Genomic DNA, 20,599 nt, shown 5'->3' with positions numbered 1-20,599 from the left:
TGTACAAATTGAATTATTTTGCATATCCTTGGTGATATAGGCTGTTGATGCCAAAGGAGGAAAAACAAATGGACTTGAAAACTGGTTGAATGCGTCGGAAAGCCATTTTTGGAGATGATTCTGTGCGAACGTCTTCTCTCCTTTCTCGATCTCTTAATTTTTTTTTCTTACCCAAATATATACCGGCTGATTTTGTCTTTGTAGAAGATCCAAGGTCTTTGGTTTAGAGATATATTCTCTTAATGTTAACTGGTATTAGAATACTCTTTTCTGTATTTTATTTCAATGCATTTAAAAAATAGAAATGATTGTATTTTCTTTTAACTTGTGAAGTAGAGCATGGCATACAAATGGTGTATTCTCATTATTTCAAAAAATTTCCTTCTTAGTGTACAAGTTGTATTCAGCACATAAAGTCCATCCAGCTTTGTTGTAGATGCAGTGTGATTATTACATGTTGATAAGGTGTGAATTGGAGATGGGATCCAAAAGTACTGTACTTATTGTAATTTTTATTGTAATTTTTAAGCTAATTGTAGATTTGGTGGTGAATATTTTACTACTGCAAAATGAAGACAGCATTTCATCAGAAGTTGTTTTATGGTCTTTCAGGCATTTTATTTTATGTCTTTGGTGCTTTTTGCCCATGAAGTATCTCTTTTGTGTGTTTGTGTGTATGTGTACTGATTTGCTGTAAATTTCACAGTGCTCATTGTCAGGGATCATCAGAATCAGGCCTAGGCAGAGAGCTGAGCAGTACTCTCAGTATGTCTCTGTGTCCTGGTTGCCACATATCTCTGTTGTTTATTTATAAATTGGAGAACTCTCTGATGTGTAAGAAAGGTGGGATAGATCAGAGACAATTGGAAGATGAATCCTCTACTCTATTGTCACCTCTTCTTTTTCTATTCACACATGTCAGGTGGAGACATGCGTGTTGTAAATTATTTTGTCAGAATGAAAGCCTGGCAGATTAAATGATTTCTTCTCTTTTTGCTGTACTTGATATCGATCTCTTGTTGATTTCTTGATAATATGTTTGGTTATTTTTGTTTTCATTGCTTTTAGTGTCAGAGATGGCTTTAGATTCCCTGTTCTGTGTGCTCCTGTCTGGCTCCTGAACCCAGCTGGAGAGGTGTGTCAATCCCAACTGGTGAAGTACTGAGAGGAAGCTACACAAAAGGCAGCAAGGTGTTAATAAGTGTACCTCTGACATTTTAACCACCTCTGACTTTTGCATGGAATGGACAAGTAGTAGTCTCTGTCAGAGCAATGTTTTAAAGGAAAAAAAGAAACTTGAGGTCGTAAACTGTTTATTAATTTATGCTGTTATTTTGTGTTTACTCAACTCATTTATATTGACGTGTAAATTAGTAATTTATGAACTACTATTCATCAATTCATTGCCTATATGTCAGCAAACAAGTTTTCTTCTTAATAAAGAATCCGGTGGCTGGGCACAATGGTTCACACCTGTAATCTCAGCATGTTGGGAGGGCAAGGTAGGAGGATTCCTTGAGGCCAAGAGTTCAAGACCCGCCTGGGCAACATAGCAAGATTTCATCTCTACAAAAAAATGAAAACATTGGCTGGGCATGGTGGCTCATTCCTATAGTTCAGGCTACTCAGGAGCCTGAGGTAGGAGGATCACTTGAACCCAGGAGTTTGAGGCTGCAGTGAGCTATGATCCTAACACTGCTCTCCAGCCTGGGTGACACACCAAGAGACCATCTCTTCAAAAAAGGAATCTAGGGGCATCAGTGTGTGCACACAGCATGGCTTGTGAATGCGGAAGTGCCTGTGTGCATAGTTGTGCTCAAGAATGTGTTGATGATTATATCTTCTCAGCATGAAAAAAAGTTGTTGTTTTTTTTTTTTGAGATGGAGTCTTGCTCTGTCACCAGACTGGAGTGCAGTAGTGCTATCTTGGCTCACTGCAACCTCTGCCTCCCGGGTTCAAGTGATTCTCCTGCCTCAGCCTCCTGAGTAGCTGGGACTACAGGCACATGCCACCACTCCTGGCTAATTTTTTGTATTTTAGTAGATACGGGGTTTCACCATGTGGGCCAGGATGGTCTTGATCCCCTGACCTCGTGATCGGCCCACCTAGGCCTCCCAAAATGCTGGGATTACAGGTATGAGCCACCGTGCCTGGCCTGAAGTTCACGTTTATAAAGATCTCTCTACGTCTTAGATTTGATTCTTCCTTTAAATATTTTTCTCATTGACATTTGAAAGCACCTGACCTTATATAAAATGAAGAATTTTCATAACTCCATAAAAGAATTATGACATCATCTACTATTTCTTTCTCTTGTCTCATAAATCTAAACCATCAACCTGCTTATTTTTGTATACTGTCACACTGTGTATTCTCTGCATTGAATGCCTTTCTATTGACATTGTCTGTAAAAATTGTGGGAAGTTTTCTGCACCCTAAATTTTCTGTTATGCGGATTAGATATCCAGTATCCATGTTTTTCCAAGTCTTACATCAGAAAGGGTAAATACAGCCCTCACAGCAGCCTGTTGTTTGTCCTGCAATTGTGTTTCCATCACATTACACAAAGCCTCTTTGTCTTCGTGGTTGTACCCTGCTAATAAGTTTTTTTTTAATTATGTAATGTGTGTATATACAAATACCTATATGTATGTGTGTACACATACAGCTGATATCTACTGAGATTATGTATGCATGAACTATAGAATTAACTTGTAATTTTAAGAAAATAAATTATTTTGTAAAGATAAATCTCATGTTTAAGAAGGGGAATTACAATTGAATCATTTAGGGATGCCTCAGCCTAAACATAATATGGAAAAAGCCATAACCAAAAGTCATTTTAGAGTACTGCTAGGTTACTCAACCTATCATCACATTTAATTAAAATGTCAGTTTGAACCATGGCCAGTCGATTTTCGTTAATATGTTATTTAAATCAACTTGTGAAGTCTTCATTTTAGATATAGAATTTGTGTTAATGAACTGGAAAATAACATTCTATTGCTTGGAAGATGTGTTAAAGCCTAAATATTTATGACTTTGTAAAAGAAGAAAACCAGCTGGTGATCAGTTGGCATTAGTATATAAGGATGTACTCATATTTGGTAATAGCCATTTTTTTCTAACTAGAGTAAGGGAGTTGGGAATGGGAGGCAGAGACAGGGACACAGATATATAAAAAATCGTAGACAAAACTGTATTGCGTTCTGAGTATGGTTCTGTGATCCATGGTTCAGTTTGAGAGGTTCCTGTGTCCCTTATGAGAAGGGACAGGAAAGCCAGGAGGACAGGAGTATGTTTGGGCCTGTGCCTGTGCTTCCACCACAGAAGTCAGCAGCTCTACCTTTCTCTTTTCTCCTCTTTATCTAATAATTGTTTCCTCTTCAAATTTGGGAAATGAGCTTAATCAAAGATTTGTTGTGTTTTTTGTTTGTTTGTTTTTGAAATGTGGCCTCAGTGTGTTTGTTTGCCCAGGCTGATCTTAAACTCCTGGGCTCAAGTGATCCTCCCTCTCAGCGTCCTGTGTAGCTGGGACTACAGGCATGTGCCACCACACCCAGCTAAGTTAATGCTAATGTGTAGTTTATCTGATTCAGTTTTGAAGGGCAGGATATATATAGATAGTTATGTTGTGTGTGTGGTAGGGGGCGTAGTGTTTGTGTGTGTGTGTGTGTGTGTGTGTGTGTGTGTATATATATATTTATATATTACTAGTCCATTGCTGCTACAGCAAACTACCAGTATGTCAGGGCATAAAACAAATTTATTACACTCCTGTATGTCAGAGTGTGATGTGGATCTCACTGGGCTAAAATCTAGGTGGTGGAAAGGCTACCTTCATCTCTAGAGGCTCTAGGGGATCTTTTTTCTCGCCTTTTCCACATTCTGGAGTCTGCCTGCATTTTTTGGCTTTGGGCTCTTCTCCACTCTCACCATTAGCAACCTTGCATCCCATGGACCCTTCTTCTATGGCCACCTGTCTCTGTGGCTCTTTCCTTCCCCCTTCTCTTCCACTGTTAAGGACTCATGTGCTTACTTAGTCCTGAATGGAGACACCGTCATCATCCACATGAGCCCACTGTCCTAATCCATACAGGCTGCTACAAGGAAATGCATTAGACCAGGTAGCTTATAAATAGCAGAACTTTGTTTCTCACAGTCCTGGAGGCTGAGAAGTGCAAGATCAAGGTGCCGGCAGTCTTGGTGTCTGGTGAAGGCCTGCTTTCTCATAGAGGCTTCCTTCTTGCTGTGTCTTCGCATGGTGAGAGGAACAAACAAGCTCCCTTGTGCCTTTAATAAGGTGCTAATCCCAGTCATGAGGGCAGAGTCTTCCGTAAGGCTTAACCTCCTAATGCCATCACCTTGAGGGTCAGGATTTTAACACATGAACATTGACGGAACACAGCGTTCATTCCATAGCACCAGGGTAGTCTCCTCATGTCAAGGTCTTTACCTGAATCACATGCATGATGTACGGTTTTCATGTAAGGTTCTAGGAATCTGTGGACATCTTTGGGGGGCCATTATTTTGCCGATCACATATTACATATATTTTAGTATTCTAGACTAGTATGAAAACAATGCTACTTCCATTGCTTTATGTATGTATATATATACACATTGTCTAATGCTATAATTTAAAAAAGGTTGTAGACACAAATATACCCATTTTAAAAAAATAATAATTTTTGCTATTTTACTTCATACTGCCAACTCCTTTTTCCTGAAACTGCTTCAACTCTGGAATTCTTTTTTGCTATTAGTTTTATTTTATTGAAATATTCATGAATGAGCATACACTTGTATATGGATTTAAAATTCACAGTAATGTTCTCATGAATTCATCTGTGAATAACATTTTGTAGACAAAATGTCTGCACTAGGACAAGAGAAAGATCTATAATTCCTTTGTTCTAAGGTACCGCCATTCATTGTTATTATTTTAAAATAGGAGTGTTGACTGATGTTAAAACCCAAAATGGGGCCGGGAGTGGTGGCTCCCGCCTGTAATCCCAACACTTTGGGAGACCGAGGTGGGCGGATCACCTGAGGTCAGGAGTTTGAGAACAGCCTGGCCAACATGGTGAAACCCTGTCTCTACTAAAAATAGAAAAATTAGCTGGGCATGTGTTGCACGCCCATAATCTTAGCTACCCGGGAGACTGAGTCAGGAGAATCTCTGCAACCTGGGAGGCGGAGGCTGCAGTGAGCCGATATCATAACAGTGCTCTCCAGCCTGGGTGACAGAGCAAGACTCTGTTCTTCCCCCAACCCCCCAAAAAACACAAAAAGGGATAATTGGCCGGGCACAGTGGCTCACGCCTGTAATCCCAGCACTTTGGGAGGCCGAGGTGGATGGTTCACCTGAGACCGGGAGTTTGAGACCAGCCTGACCAACATGGAAAAACCCCATCTCTACTAAAAATACAAAAATTAGCCGGGCATGGTGGCACATGCCTGTAATCCCAGCTACTCAGCAGGCTGAGGCAGGAGAATTGCTTGACTCTGGGAGGTGGAGGTTGCTGTGAGCCAAGATCGCACCATTGCACTCTAGCCTGGGCAATAACAGCAAAACTCCGTCTCAAAAAAAAAACAAAAAAACAAAAAAAAAACATTTATAACTGGGCAGTGGAATTGAAAATCATTTTAAAAAATATCCAAAATACCTAAGGAACTTGTATAAATAAATAGGAAAAAAAAAAAAGAGAAAAACATCAAGAAGCCCACAAAAAAGCAGATTTGTAAATGGGCAATGGATTTGAATAGACATTTAGCCATAGAAGGCATCCAGTTGGTGAAAAGGCATATGGAAAGGTGCTCAGCATCACTGATTATCAGGAAAATGAAAATGAAAACCGCCACGAGTGGTTTAGACCATAGCGGCATGCATGAAAGTTTTCAGACCTCCAGTTGTTGGGAGTGGCTGAGGAGATTGGGGAGCTTCTGTCTGAGTTGGAAGAGTGGAGTCTCAACAAGAACCAGTGTATTCTGGACATGTGTGCGCCCTGGAGTGTTCATGGCTGGATGCCTTGTCTACCTGTGCCTTACAGAGTGACACCATTGTGGTGTGGTTGATCAGAGGGGCAGGAGGCTTTCAGAGCGAGTGGGAAGTGGTGGGGCTTGGTTTGTTTGCCCATGGATGACAGCAAAAGTGAGTTGGCTTCCCAAGAACTTTTACCAGTAGCCTGTTTTGCTACAATTCTAGACCCAGACTGGGGTCCCAAGGCATCATAGCCCACAGCTTCTTAGCAAGTGCATGTTCAGTTGGATCCCCCAGCTCAGCCTGGGTCATCCCCACCTTCTGCCTCTTGGGCCATACATAGCTCAGCTCTGTACTGAGCCATCATCCCATGGTGAGCAAGACCCCATTCTTGGTCTTCAGTCTCCTTCCCTGCAGCATGCAGTCAAGGTGGTGGCTGGAAGGGGCCAAGGAGCCACATGTCACAGTGCCCTGCTGCCTGAACAAGGACCAGAGGCCTGTGGAACACATGGCTCTCAGATTTCTCCCATTTGATGACTCATCAGCTGCCCCCACATGGCTTTCTAGCTCACAGCAGATCTAGCCTTCTCTGAGCAGTGAAGATGGGATGTTTTATGGTCATTTTCCCTGGTGTGCAGAGCCCAAGTGGAGTTCTTCAGCACACCCTACACCATCCCCTCACTAACACCCCCACCTGTCCAGTCTTACCTGCCTTCATATCAAAAGCACTCAGTTAACCCAGAGGGCTTCAGCCCTGCCCTGCCTGACTTTCTAGGAAACCCCTCTCTCCACCCACCCTAATCAGACACTGTCTGAAGGTTCCCCCTCATCATTTTAAAAGGAAGAGAAATTTTTCTGACACAGAGGTTCTGGTGAAGTGGCCAGCTCCCACATCACAGGGTGATGGCGGTTTGGACTGGACCAGGATCAGACAGTGCTGTCCTGGGGCTGGCCATCTGATAAGGGGCTCCAGAAAGGGCAGTGATAGACCCCTGGGAGGCTTTCTGATCTCCTGGTCACAGGTTTTTGGTGAGAGGACCTATTGGCCACTAGGGTGTCTGCAGGTGTGTGTGTATGTGTGTGTGTGTGTGTGTGTGTCTGTATGTGTGTGTGTGATGTTTGTTTACTTGGATTGACTTCTTTCAGCATGAAGCCCACTGTTTTGCTGAATGTATCTCACTGTTTCCTGAAACTCAGTACATTCAGCTGGCTTAAGGGTCCTGGGGCCTCGCTGTGTCATATTTGCACAAGCCTAGTGTCTGTGCAGACTGTACACTGGAGTTCAGTTGTAAGACCCTTTTGATCCCTTATTCTGTTCCTGTAATAGAAAAGCCATTTCACTCAATGGAATAGAAACCCAGATCTAATGGAGAGATGTTCTAATCTGCCATACACCGGGGCAGTGGCCAGTGATTTGGACTTTGTGGCACAGATGGAAATTTCCAGGTTCTCTAGGTGGTAGGCAGAGGCCTCACTTTTTAAGAAACTCCCCCACTCCACCCCTGCCAATGAGGACATTGCTTAGAGGTATTTCTATCAGTGTTGAGTAGAAGAGATCATTTCTTGATGTTGAATTTCAGGTAAGGATGCCAACTTCTGCATATCAGGGTGGTGATGTTTGGGCTGCAACAGGTCTAGACAGCAGTCTGAAAGGGGGCTCAAGGAAGTAGCTGTGAAAGGCCCCTGGGATGTTTTCTGCTCCCCTTTCTGCAAATCCCCTGGAGGGAGATCCTGTTAGTCACTACGGGATGTGTGTGTGTGTGTGTGTGTGTGTGTGTGTGTGTGTGTGTGTTCATCACTTGTTGCTTGGGGGTGGGAAGAGACAACAACAACCTACAGAATCCATAGTTCTCAGTTCATCTCCCATCCTAGTCCAATCATGGCCTAACATCCTTAGCTACCGATCGCAGAGGAGACTGCGCATTTGTGTTCATGTGGCCTTGGATGTTGGCAGATTCAGACTGGTGCCCCAGGCATCTGTGCCTGTAACTGCAGTTTCAGCGGGCTCAGGACCAGGCTAAAGGGCCTCCAAGCTTCCTCCAGTTTCCTGGTGCATGTATGTGCAATATGCTCCCCTGGCCTGGGTCTTTCCTGCCGCTTCTTGCCAGTTGGGTCAGAACTAGCTTATTAAGCAGTTTTTTTCCTGAGCTTTAATCGAACTGGCTCCAACCAGTTGGAGACTTGAAAAGGGCTACATGATAGTTATAGATTTTTAAAGATATATTATTATTTTAGAGTAGTTTTGAGTGTACAGCAAAATGGAGTGCAGAGTCCAGAGATCTCATATGCCCTCAATTCCTGTATACTCTCGGGTCACTCCACCAACAACCTCCTACACCAGAGCCACTTTGAAACATTAGAAAATATATTTGAGCATTCCGAAATGTATAAACTAGGCAGCCCCAGACTGCAAGCAGCTCAGAGGTCCAACAGAGAGGCTTAGGGAGGGTGGGGGAAGAATTTTATATGGTGAATGTGGAAGAAAAAGAAAATACTTGATTGGGTAAAGTGGAGCAGTGGCCTCATTTGGAACATTACAGTGGAAGGTCTCTAGTTAGATGTTAGTTGGTGGTTTCTGATTGCTTAAGCTTAAGTTTCCTTTTATTATTTACACTGAGTCAAGTTTTGGGTTATTTAAGGAGGAATTGAGTGCACTGCAGCCACCTCAGCCTCATGGCCACCTGTTTATTTGATTATTTTTAACTGAGAAGATCCTTTTAAAAATATCTGTTACCCTAGCTGGAGTGCAGTGACGTGATCACGGCTCACTGCAGCCACAACCTTCCAGCTCAGGTGATCCTCCCACCTCAGTGCTCCCCACCCTGAGTAGCTGGGACTACAGGCATGTGCCACCACACCACCATGCTAGGCTAATGGTTTGTATTTGTTTGAGAGATGCAGTTTCCCTAAGTTGCTTAGGCTTCTTTTGAACTCTTAGACTCAAATAATCTGCCTGCATTGGTCTCCCCAAGTGCTGGAATTACAGGCCATCTAAATCTTTTATCTCAGATTTGCCTTGTGACAAAAGGAGGGGTACTTTTTCTGACATGATGAGGCAGAGAAAGGTGAGGTGGGCGCATCCTGTGCATGTGATTTTCTCAGGTGATGGGAATATGGTCGGCTCTTGCCTAATGGGATATATTTTCTCTTTGAATGATTTGGCAAGATATCAGATGAGAGAAGTTGAATACATGTTAGAAGAACATAGAAAAAATAGGTTATACACGTTGGGTTTCTGAAGAAATGATGTCATTGGAGAAACAAAACTTTTATTGATTTCTGGAAACATTTAGGGCCAATTTTTTGTGTAAGTAATTTGAATTTATGATGATATCTCTGACCACTTTTTGATATTTTTTCTGGTTCAGGTGAGTGGTGTCATTGAGCAAACACAAAGTCGGGCTCATCCAAGGATGAGATTTTGCCAGAGAAAGGACGAGCAGCAAGTCAGGGAGCTTAAGGTAATTATGAGAAAGTGACTATCTAAAATTGCTTAGGTAGAAGGAGACAGGTTGGATTTTTGTGTGTTTGGTATTTGGGATAAGAGGGATGTGGGTGTGTACTTGACATGGGTTGTTTATTCTCTCTCTCTTTTTTTTTTTTTTTTTGAGAGGGACTCTCACTCTGTCGCCCAGGCTGGACTGCTGTGGCACAGTCTTGGCTCACTGCAACCTCTGCCTCCCGGGTTCAAGGGATTCTCCTGCCTCAGCCTCCCGAGTAGCTGGGATTACAGGCACCTGCCACCATGCCCGGCTAATATTTGTGATTTTTTTTTTTTAGTGGAGACGAGGTTTCACTATGTAGGCGAAGCTGGTCTCGAACTCCTGACCTCAGATGATCCACCCGCCTCAGCCTCCCAAAGTGCTGGGATTACAGGTGTGAGCCACTGCGCCTGACCTGTTTATTCTCTTAAGAGAGAAAATGAGGGGATTAATGCACTGTAGTTCTGGACAAGGTGGAAAACTCTTAAAGTGGAAGTACTGGGGCAAGGGCTCTGACAGGCTAGGATGGTGCAGTCAGTCCCTTCCCCCCAGAAATCAGTAGAATGTTAGCAGTTCAGACTCAAACCTTGTGAAAAACAGGTGGTGGAAAGGAAATCCCTCACAGCAACTGGCACCATAATCAAGACAATGTTTGCAGAATAAAGGGAGTTACCTGCTTTCAGCCCCAGGTCATAGCTATTGTCTGCCCTGCTGATATGTGATAATAATTTGTGATCCTGTTGTCTTAAAATGGGGTCACTCATCTCCAGTAGAATTAAGTCCACAGTGAAGTTGTCCCCCCATCCCCAAAGAGATAAACATATATGAATGAACTCACGTGATAACAACTACTGCTGCCTGGGATCATGAGAGACCTGAACTGAACTGATAGGAAGTGAAAGGTGGCTGAGATAATGAGAATAGACCCATCTGCAGAGGATCATAAAACCAGCAAAGACAAGATCTTGTCTAAGATGCCTTCACAAACTTTGTCCATGAGAACTCTTAAGGATTTCACCAGACCTGTTGGCTGCTGCTGTGATCTCTGCCCAAGAGGAGCCTCTGACCAACATCCAAAGGGCTTCTGGACCCACTGGACTCCTGGAGGTACATTGGTCTCCCGATCCATGGCTGTGGTTTTTTACTCCCTTTATCACTGCCTGTATGTAGAATGATAATTGCATAATTGATAGTGTGAAGACCTCTTGATAAATGGTAAATCTGAGCATATGTATTTGGCTGACATGTCATTATGAAACCTCACAGCTTCAGTCAGTGTCAACGCAGCTAGGGAGCATGTACCTAATGCACATATCACTGGGCATAGTCTACAGGCACCTAATAACTCAGGTACCTTAACAGTCACTAATGAGTGTCTCTCCAAGGACTAAACAATGGAAGACTGTAGAAGATGCTATTCATTAAGATATCTCAAGAATATGGAAAACTATTATTCGCTTCTCATGGGACAGGACTTTATAGGGCACCTGAAAAAACTCCCATGAAAAATCACTTTTACAAAATGTCAAGTTATGATATCCAGGATGAAACCAATGAGTCACAACATTCACATAATACAGTGTACAACCCTGATCTCTTGACTGTCATCAAATGTTTCTTACCTCTAAACCAAAGTTTCATTTTATAATTTAATTTTTCTCATTTTTTCTGTTCTCTTAGCTTAAGAAAAGATCATTACAAGCTTTTTGTAAGTTTTTCATATATGCTTGCAAAGGGTTATAAAACTTTATTGTGATTATTCTTGCTTTAAGCTGAAACTTCCCTAATCTTTAGAGATTGTGGCATAGCATGTTAGTTTCTTTTCCATATCCAATTGTTTTCTTTAGTGAATACAGAAATACGGGCTCTATTTTGTAACTTTAAGTAGATATCATCTCAAGTCTACAAGAATTATCCAAAATGGTATTTAATGACATTTCTAGATCTTCAGACACTATTAATGCAGATTGTAGCCTCTAGGTCCTGAAGATTTTACTAGATACTGGTTACTGAAACTGAGCTTTCTTGAATTATTTTTCCTTCCACTGTGGTTTCCCGCATTTCAACATATCACCTATTTTTGTCCTCAAACGTTACTTAAATTTTTTCCACAGAATTAAATTAAATATGAATCATCCCTCCTCTGATTTTTGAAATGACCCTTTGCTTCCTATGATAATGATTCTTCTGGTCCGTTTTGTAGTTATATGTTAGAGTTTGTAAATAGTCACACATTTTGCAACTGCATATAATTTTCTTATTATTTTTTCCTCTTCCTCTAAAACTGCTGTTATTTCTTTTAACTTTTTGTGGGAAAAATTAAACCCATCTTTCACTTTGTTGATATACTTATTTATAATTGAACTCCTTGATTTTTGCTCGAATTGCTTTTCAAGTTACCCACTTTTAGGGAAGACATTATTTGGGTTTTGTTTAGTGTATCAGGCTTTTTTTAGTTAGTTGTATCAAGAAGTGTAGACTTTTCTATACATAATATCCTTTTTCCCACAGTATTTTTTTTTTTTTAAGTCTGTAGCCGGGTTCAGTGGCTCATGCCTGTAATCCCAGACTTTGGGAGGCCAAGGCGGGCACATGACGAAGTCAAGAGATGGAGACCATCCTGGCTAACACATTGAAACCCTGTCTTTACTAAAAATACAAAAAATTAGCCGGACATGGTAACGGGTACCTGTAGTCCCAGCTAATCAGGAGGCTGAGGCAGGAGAATGGCATGAACCCAGGAGGCAGAGGTTGCAGTGAGCCGAGATCGTGCCACTGCACTCCAGCCTGGGTGACAGAGCAAGACTCCATCTCAAAAAACAAAAAAAAAAAAAAAAAAATTCGGTTAAAATAAAGGTCATCAAAAGATCTTTTTCTAAACCTTTCCTTTACCAGAAATATCTCTAGTGTCACATTGTCCTTTCTCCCTTCTTGCTTTTGTAGGAGTCCAAAGCTAATCTGTCCCTGATCCGGATTGCACGCACCTGTGCCCTTTGGGGCCCTTCTGCATTAGTTCTTCCTTCTCTTCTAACCTCAAAAATGTGTTTTCTCTGTTGGCTCTTTCCCTTTAACATAGAAGTATACTCACGCTTTTGTTGAATCTTGAAATAAAAGGCTTCCTTTACCACATATCTCCCTTTAATACTACATCTCTCTTCTCAGCCAAATACTTGGGAAGAGAAGCCCTGAGTTTGTGTCATTGTTTTCTCACCTCCAGTTCACTACTTTACCCACTGCCTGACATCCAGCTCGCTCACACAGACACACAAGCCCAATCACTAAGTTGCCATAGCTAATTTGTAGCTTTCCTGCCCTCCTGGCAAAATCTGACTCTGCATTGGGATAATACATGTCGAGTACCTATTGAACAGGCACTGTGCTAGGTGCTACTGTTATAGATATGAAAAGAAGGCATCATCTCCTTTCTAACAACTCACAGGAGCAGCCATTCCTGATTCATACATGTCTCTTGACTCCCAGTGCTCACTTTTGCAAGCTTCACTTAATGCCGTGTAAATCACCCTATTCTCCAGGTCTTCTTTCTTCCCAGTTCTCCTTACTATACACAACTTCTCAAGGCAGTCACCTCCATGCCCATGGCTTCAATTGCTTTCTCCATTCTCTGAGAACAATAGAATTTTAAATGGTTTTTTTTCATGTATTAGCTTTATTTTATACAAGGTGCCTCACTTGCTGTAACCATAGATTCAAAGTTGCTCCATGAAAGTAATAAATGAAAAATGGTGATTTTTTAGCGTGTAAATTTTAGGAAATTTCCCCAGTTATGCTTAATGGCTTCATTTAGTATGTATGCTATTTTTGAAAACATATGTTGGGATGTCACAAATGGACTTAGCCTACAGAGATTTATATTCAACTTTTGAGCAGAGAGTTCCATTTTAATGTGACACTGAGAGTAAAAAACTATCTTTTCCTCCTTACCTATTTCTCTTCCTACATTCTCGGCCAGGAGGAAGGCACTGCTACACACCCAGTCTTCCCCAGCAGAGCCTGAGCAGCTCTGTTTTCCATCTACTTCCCCTCTTCTTTCACATCTCATGACCAAGCACTTCCTATTCTGTCTCCCAAATGATCACAGACTTTTTCCTCCATTTTTGTCACTGCCACTTCCCTTAGCATTACTCTGCCTTTAGAGAAAGTCTCTTAATTGGTTGGGTTGCTTCCTTCAGTCTTTATTATACAGACCACTACACGCACATCTGACAGAGACTTTTCACCTCTTCATGGTTCAATGACTGAAATTCCCAGAAAAAAATTAAAACCACCCCAGCATCAAATTTGAGGTCAAATAGAGGTGGGTTTGTATCCCAGGTTCATATACTTTCCAGCAGTTTGGTCTGAGAAAACTGACCTCCTTAAGCCTTTGTTTGTGTATCTGCCTACACTCATTGAGAGTTGGGACTATTTCACACATACAATGCCTGGCATGTAGAAGGGACTTAATCAATGTTGAAAGAAAGGGAGGCATTTTAAAATCCACATCAAAAAAATGTCGCTCTGTTCGGGAGTGGTGGCTCACGCCTGCAATCCCAGCACTTTGGGAGGCCAAGGCAGGTGGATCACCTGAGGTCAGGAGTTCGAGATCAACCTGAACAACATGGTGAAACCCCATCTCTACTAAAAAGACAAACATTAGCTGAGCATGGGGGTGGTCTCCTGTAATCCCAGCTACTTGGGAGGCTTAGGCACTTGAATGAGAATCACCTGGACCCAGGAGGTGGAGGTTGCAGTGAGCAATGATTGTGCCACTGCCTGGGCAACAGAGTGAGACTCTGTCTCAAAAAAAACAAAAAAAAAAATTCTTTTAAAAATATACGAATCTGACTGGGCACGATGGCTCATGCCTGTAGTCCTAGCACTTTGGGAGGCTGAGGCGGGCGTGACCAACGTGCAGAAACCCCGTCTCTACTAAAAATACAAAATTAGCTGGGCATGGTGGCACCTGCCTGCAATCCCAACTACTTGGGAGGCTGAGGCAGGAGAATTGCTTGAGCCCGGGAGGCGGAGGTTGCAGTAAGCCAAGATCATGCCATTGCACTCCAGCCTGGGCAACAAGAGTGAAACTCCGTCTCAAAAAAAAAAAAAAATAGTGTTCAGCAAGGTTGAAGCATAAAACGTTAATAGCCAGAATCATTTATCAATTGTATTTCTATACATCTACAAGACACAATCTGAAAATGAAATTAGAGAAACAATTTCACTCGGCAACAAGAGCAAAACTTCGTCTCAAAATAATAATAATAATAATAATCTACAATGTCATTTCCCATCCAAGCTTGACTTCTACCTTTACTTTCTGATATGGTTTTGCCATGTCCCCACCCAAATCTCATCATGAATTACAATCCCCATAATCCTGATGTGTCGAGGGAGGGGCCTAGGGGGAGGTGATTGGATCATGGGGGCAGTTATCCTCATGCTGTTCTTGTGATATTCAGTAAGTCCTCATGAGATCTTATAGGGTTTTGTTTTGTTTTTTGGGATGGAGTCTTGCTCTGTTGTTGGGATGGAGTCTGCCATGCTCATGGCAGGAGTGCCATGGCATGATCTTGGCTCACTGCAGTCTCTGCCTCTTGAGTTCCAGTGATTCTCCTGCCTCAGCCTCCTGAGTAGCTGGGATTACAGGCATGCACCACCACACCCAGCTAATTTTTGTATTTTTAGTAATGACAGGATTTCACTACATTAGCTAGGCTGGTCTCAAACTCCTGACCTCAGTTGATCCACCTGCCTTGGCCTCCCAAAGTACTAGGGTTACAAGTGTGAGCCACCGTGCCCAGCTGAGATCTGATGGTTTTATACATGTTTGACAGTTGCTCCTTCACATGTTCCCACTCTCTGTGTGGCCACCATGTAAGTCGGACCTGCCCTTCTGCCATGACTGTAAGTTTCCTGAAGTACTTCCCCCTCTGCCATGATTGTAAGTTTCCTGAGGCCTCCCCAGCCTTGTGAAACTGAGTCAATTAAACCTCTTTCCTTTAAAAATTACCCAACCTCAGGTATTTCTTTATATCAGTGTGAAAACAGACTGCTATACTTTCTGATAATCATGCTTAAGCAATTGGGGAATTCAGACTACCCTGGGATCAAACTATGGCCCCACCCTTAGCAGTCATGTGACCTTGGGGAGGTTACTTACCTTCTCCATCTCAACAACTTCTGTAAAATCTGTAACATGAGATTGTTTCTGAGGGTTAAATGAGCATAGCACAGTGGGGACACTGTCAGGCACACACTACTTGCCAGATGTCGAGTATTCATCTTTATTGAAACAGGACTGTGGTAAGCCACTTTATGGCTCTCGATTTTGTATGAGAAAATCATGCTTAGTGCCTTGTTAGTAAAAGAAAGAAAATCTGAAAGTCCCTGCCATGGAAGGAAGAAATAGCGGGGAGAAAAGGGAGTTGGTAAGTTTCAGCATTTCAGAGCTTGGAGGGACGAGTTAGGTTTCTATTTTATGGAGAAGGAGGTGGAGGCAGGATGGGTCCTAAGGTGTCATTCAACACACACAGCCATAACTCTTTATTGAGAGTAGAGCTAGGGCCCCAGGGATTGCTGTGGTCAAGTTGCGGACAAAAATGACCACTCGTTGGAAGACAGGAGAGGAGTGTTTAGTTACAAAAGCAGTCAACAATTCAGGTGTATCTATATTCAGTCAGCAAATAAAAGTTGTTCAACTTGGTTGCTAATGGGACCCACTCTACTGAGGCTTTGTATAGAACTCATAGAGGAAGATGGCTTCAAGTAATGAACTACCCTGTGCTTTTCTTAGGACTAAAATCTCAGGAAGCTGGTGATGAATGAAAACCTTAGTCCCACTGGCACTGCACGAGGGGCCAGGAGAGCAGCATCATCATAAGCCACAGGGTGGGGCAGCCAAGGCAGGGGCATTCTGAGCTGTTGGGGAGGGGTGGCAGGCAGGGTGGGGCACTGTGAGCTGTCGGGGAGGGCATTGTGAAGTGTGGGGTGGGGCATTGTGTGCCACATGCCTGGGCTCCCACCTGGGACCAGTGGGCTTCAGTCTGTAGGTGACTACAGAAGGAGGAGGAGCTCCGTCTGTTCTCTCTTCAGGCAGTTGTTGTGTCTCTCAGCGCTTGTTGGGTTCACAACCTATTAAATAAGCCGGCTGGTCTTCACCCTCCCAGACAAGTCAACTAAGGGGAGGCAGCAGGGTGCGGGCCTTGGCCCGCAGCCCTAGCCGGGGCCGGGGCCGGGGCCGGGGCCAAGGCTGGTGCCCGGGGCCGCGCTGTGAGGTGGGCAGGCGAGGAGCGGGAAGACCATCTCTGCAAGTGCAGCATAGCCTCGGCCTAGGACAGCGGGAGTGTGTGGCCAAAGCTGTGAGCAGAGGCACAGGTGGTGGCAGACAGTAGAGGCGTCCCATGGGGAACATACTGACCTGTCGTGTGCACCCTAGCGTCAGCCTCGAGTTTGACCAGCAGCAGGGGTCGGTGTGTCCCTCTGAATCTGAGATCTATGAGGCAGGAACTGGTGACAGGATGGCAGGAGCGCCCATGGCTGCTGCTGTACAGCCTGCTGAGGTGACTGTTGAAGTTGGTGAGGACCTCCACATGCACCACATTCATGACCGGGAGATGCCTGAAGGTAAGGAGGTGATAGGTGCCATCTACCCTCGGTTTGCCTCTGGCTGCTGCTGTCCCCAAGGTTCCCTTTGAGGCATCCCCCACTTCGAGCTCCTTTCTGCTTGTAGCCAGCTTTCCCGGGGGCTGGCCAGGAACAAAAGCTGGCTCTGCCTTGAATTCCCACCCCTTAGTCTTTCCCCACCGAGTCCAGTCAGTTTCTTTTCGCCTCCCCTCCCAATCGCCCAGTTCTTGCTCTCTCATCTCATTCTCCCAGCCTGGCATGGGACCATTTATTTATGGCTCTTGTCGAATAAGCAGCAGTTGAATAAATGAGTTGATAAATTTTTATAAATGATTATATCTTTTTTCTTTTCTCCCTCTATACATATAGCTTTGGAGTTTAACCTTTCTGCCAATCCAGAGTCAAGCACAATATTCCAGAGGAACTCTCAAACAGATGGTGAGACAACAGTGTCTGTAGCTCTGTTTATTATCCTGTGGGACTTTGTTTAGGCTTCTTTGAGCTATTCTCTTCCTTTTCTCAATAAAAACTCAGATATCCCAACTTTTCAGTACCCATCTTATTTTTTCTTTGTACCTATCCAGATGGTACCTAAGTGAAGGAACCAGGTAAGTGCCTAATTGTTTCGTTTGTTAAAGTAGCCAAATCTCAGGACAGTTCCTATTCAAATATTTGGGGATTTCTTATTTAAAATCAGAATGGAGGTTGCCACGGGAGAGGCTATATGGTATTCTTAATGGGCCGCTTTATTACCTATGAGGCTCTGATTACTTTAAAATTCTTACTTTAACAGAAAATGTGTCTCCAGATTTATTCTGGTGACTTAACAGACTTTATTTACCTCCTTGTTCTAAAAGAGAGGTGGGGATTGGTTCATGGTCAAAACTTTCAAAAGACATGAAACGTCAATGTAGACTTTTAATGTGTAATATAAAGATTGCAGGTTAAAATGTCAGACCTTCCCTGTAAGAGTGTTTGTTGCCGTGGCTCCGCCTTTGTCCCTTCCCCTCCTGACAATAGCATCTTGTTCAAAGATAAGAAAGTTACAGTTTTGGCTGGGCTTGGTGGCTCATGCCTGTAATCCCAGCACTTTGGGAGGCCGTGGCAGGTGGATCACCTGAGGTCAGGAGTTCGAGACCAGCCTGGCCAACATGGTGAAACACTGTCTCTACTAAACAAAAAATATGAAAATTAGCTGGGCGTAGTGGCGCATGACTGTAGTTCCAGCTACTCACAAGGCTGAGGCAGGAGAATTGCTTGGACCTGGGAGGTGGAGGTTGCAGTGAGCAGAGATCACGCCAATGCACTCCAGCCTGGGTGACAGAGCGAGACTCCGTGTCACAAAAAAAAAAGGAAAGAAAGTTGGAGTTTTTTAGTCTCTACACTGCTGGCAGAGACAGGGGATGGGAGCCGGTAGAAAAGAGAAAACAATTAGTTGGTTTGCCTCTAAAATTTTGCAAAGAGATGAATCTAAGTAAAAGTAATTCTGGGTAATAATATGGTTCTTGAATAAAAACTGAAATTTTCAAAATAGAAAACATTGCATCATAAACATATTAAATCCAGTTGGCTTATTGGTTTCATTTAAATGCCAGAGATTTCATTACTGTAGAGGAAATGTCTTATAGCTCTTCTATTTAAACTTTGGTTGGGCTCTTAATTTTTAAAGAGGTAGGATAATTAAGACTCATGAGTGTGACTTTGTAACTTGGAAGTACTATCTTCACATTTCAAGATATTTAAGGATTGCTTTAGAATAAACAAATGTATTATGTGAATTAATTGATTGTACCTTTCTACACAAAGCATGTAAGTACTTGTGTAAACTTATACTCTGCTTGGTGATGTTAGTAAAGCCTGATGGATGTTACACACCAGTTAGTAGATGGGTAGTGTTGGATGAGAGCCCAAAAATGGCTCTTCATTGTCATTCTTTAGGATTACAACACAGTTTATGTATGTCTCACTTGGCCCTTTCCAATACAAATAAGGCCTGTGTATGTTCTCCCTATGTATTGCTAATGAAGAAATGAAAACTTAGAGATATCACATGACTATGGAAGACAGCTACTCAAGAGAACTAAGGTTCTGTGTCCTCAGAATGAAATGGAAGTGACAGATATGATGGATTTACTTTTTAAAAATTTTAAAAACTCTAGAATACATCTTATATTTTGCCTATAAAATAGACCTGTCTTTTAAAACTTACTGCCATCTTGATTTATTTTATGCAAAGTTGATTTTACACAACTCAAAGCCAAAATTTACCTCTTCTTTTTTTTTTTTTAAATAAAGGAGGGTGTCATTGTGTTACTCATGCTGGCCTCAACTTCCTGACCTGGGTTCAAGTGATTTTCCCATCTCAGCCTCCTGAGTAGCTGGGACTACAAGCATGTGCCATCTTGCCTGGCTCTATCTTATGTCTATACATTCATTTCAGTGGATAAGAATCAAAGTAGAGATAGTGAAATAGCCTAAATGCAGCAGTCGAATAAACGAGTTGTTAAATTTTTATCAATGGTTACCTCTTTTTTTCTTTTCTTCCTCTATGCATATAGCTTTGGAGTTTAACCCTTCTGCCAATCCAGAGGCAAGCACAATATTCCAGAGGAACTCTCAAACAGATGGTGAGACGACATTGTTTTTTCCGCCAAGAGAAAGAATAAAAGCTCTTGTTTGATCAGGTTATAGAAAGTATTTAGAAAAACTCATATTGGTTTAAATTTTTCACCTTTTCACATGTTCACTTGTCTTATTTTAATATGTGATATACTTTCCTTTAGTTGTTATGATGTTAGTGAAAACGTGTAACCTTTTTGTTTATACATTTTGCCATCTTTTTATCAACACAATTAATTTGTCATGTGATGGAGGAGTCATGGATTTCTCTTTATAATTCTTGGATTTATCTTTATTTATAATTAATGGATTTATCTTTATTTATAATCCCTTTTCCCTTGCTCCAAAAAGTACATTTTAAAGATGAATGATAGAACTTAGGCTTCAGCTTGGTTTTCATTTAAACAAATAAAAAAACATAGTTGTTTATCATCAGGGATTGAATCTGTGATTTGGGCCTCCTCTTACACAGTCCTCTGACCACATTCATTTACCACATCCAAGTTCATGCTACTCAAAAGTTTTAGGTTATTAACTTTTTCATTTGATGTAATGTAAATTTAAACATGCCCTACTCCTGCTTATTTCCCTTAATGTTATGTTAAATCCTCATTTATTTGCCAACAAGCCATACACAGCCAAGTTTTCCAGTTGACTTAAACAGCAAGAATACAAGTGAGGGTTCTATAATAATATGCGAAGTAATGCAGCACAGTAAAACACGGGAGTTTGTAACCTTTGTTTTTATAGTTTGAGTAGACTTTGCCCATCTTGAGTCAGTTATTTCTGGTTAGAATTTGTCTTCATTTTTTACATTACTATAAAGAGATACCTAAGGCTGGGTAATTTATAACAAAAAGGTTTAATTGGCTCAAAGATTTTCAGGCTGTA

General features: G+C 42.2%; 1 pseudogene; it reads left to right on the top strand.

Moving 5' to 3' along the window:
• Positions 1-20,599, top strand: part of LOC103784189 (arf-GAP with GTPase, ANK repeat and PH domain-containing protein 5-like) — a 63,776-nt pseudogene that overhangs the window by 22,230 nt on the left and 20,947 nt on the right.

This window comes from Pan paniscus, chromosome 8, assembly GCF_029289425.2.
Source record: "Pan paniscus chromosome 8, NHGRI_mPanPan1-v2.0_pri, whole genome shotgun sequence".
Lineage (NCBI taxonomy): Eukaryota > Metazoa > Chordata > Mammalia > Primates > Hominidae > Pan > Pan paniscus.
This window is presented reverse-complemented; position numbering and strand designations above follow the sequence as displayed.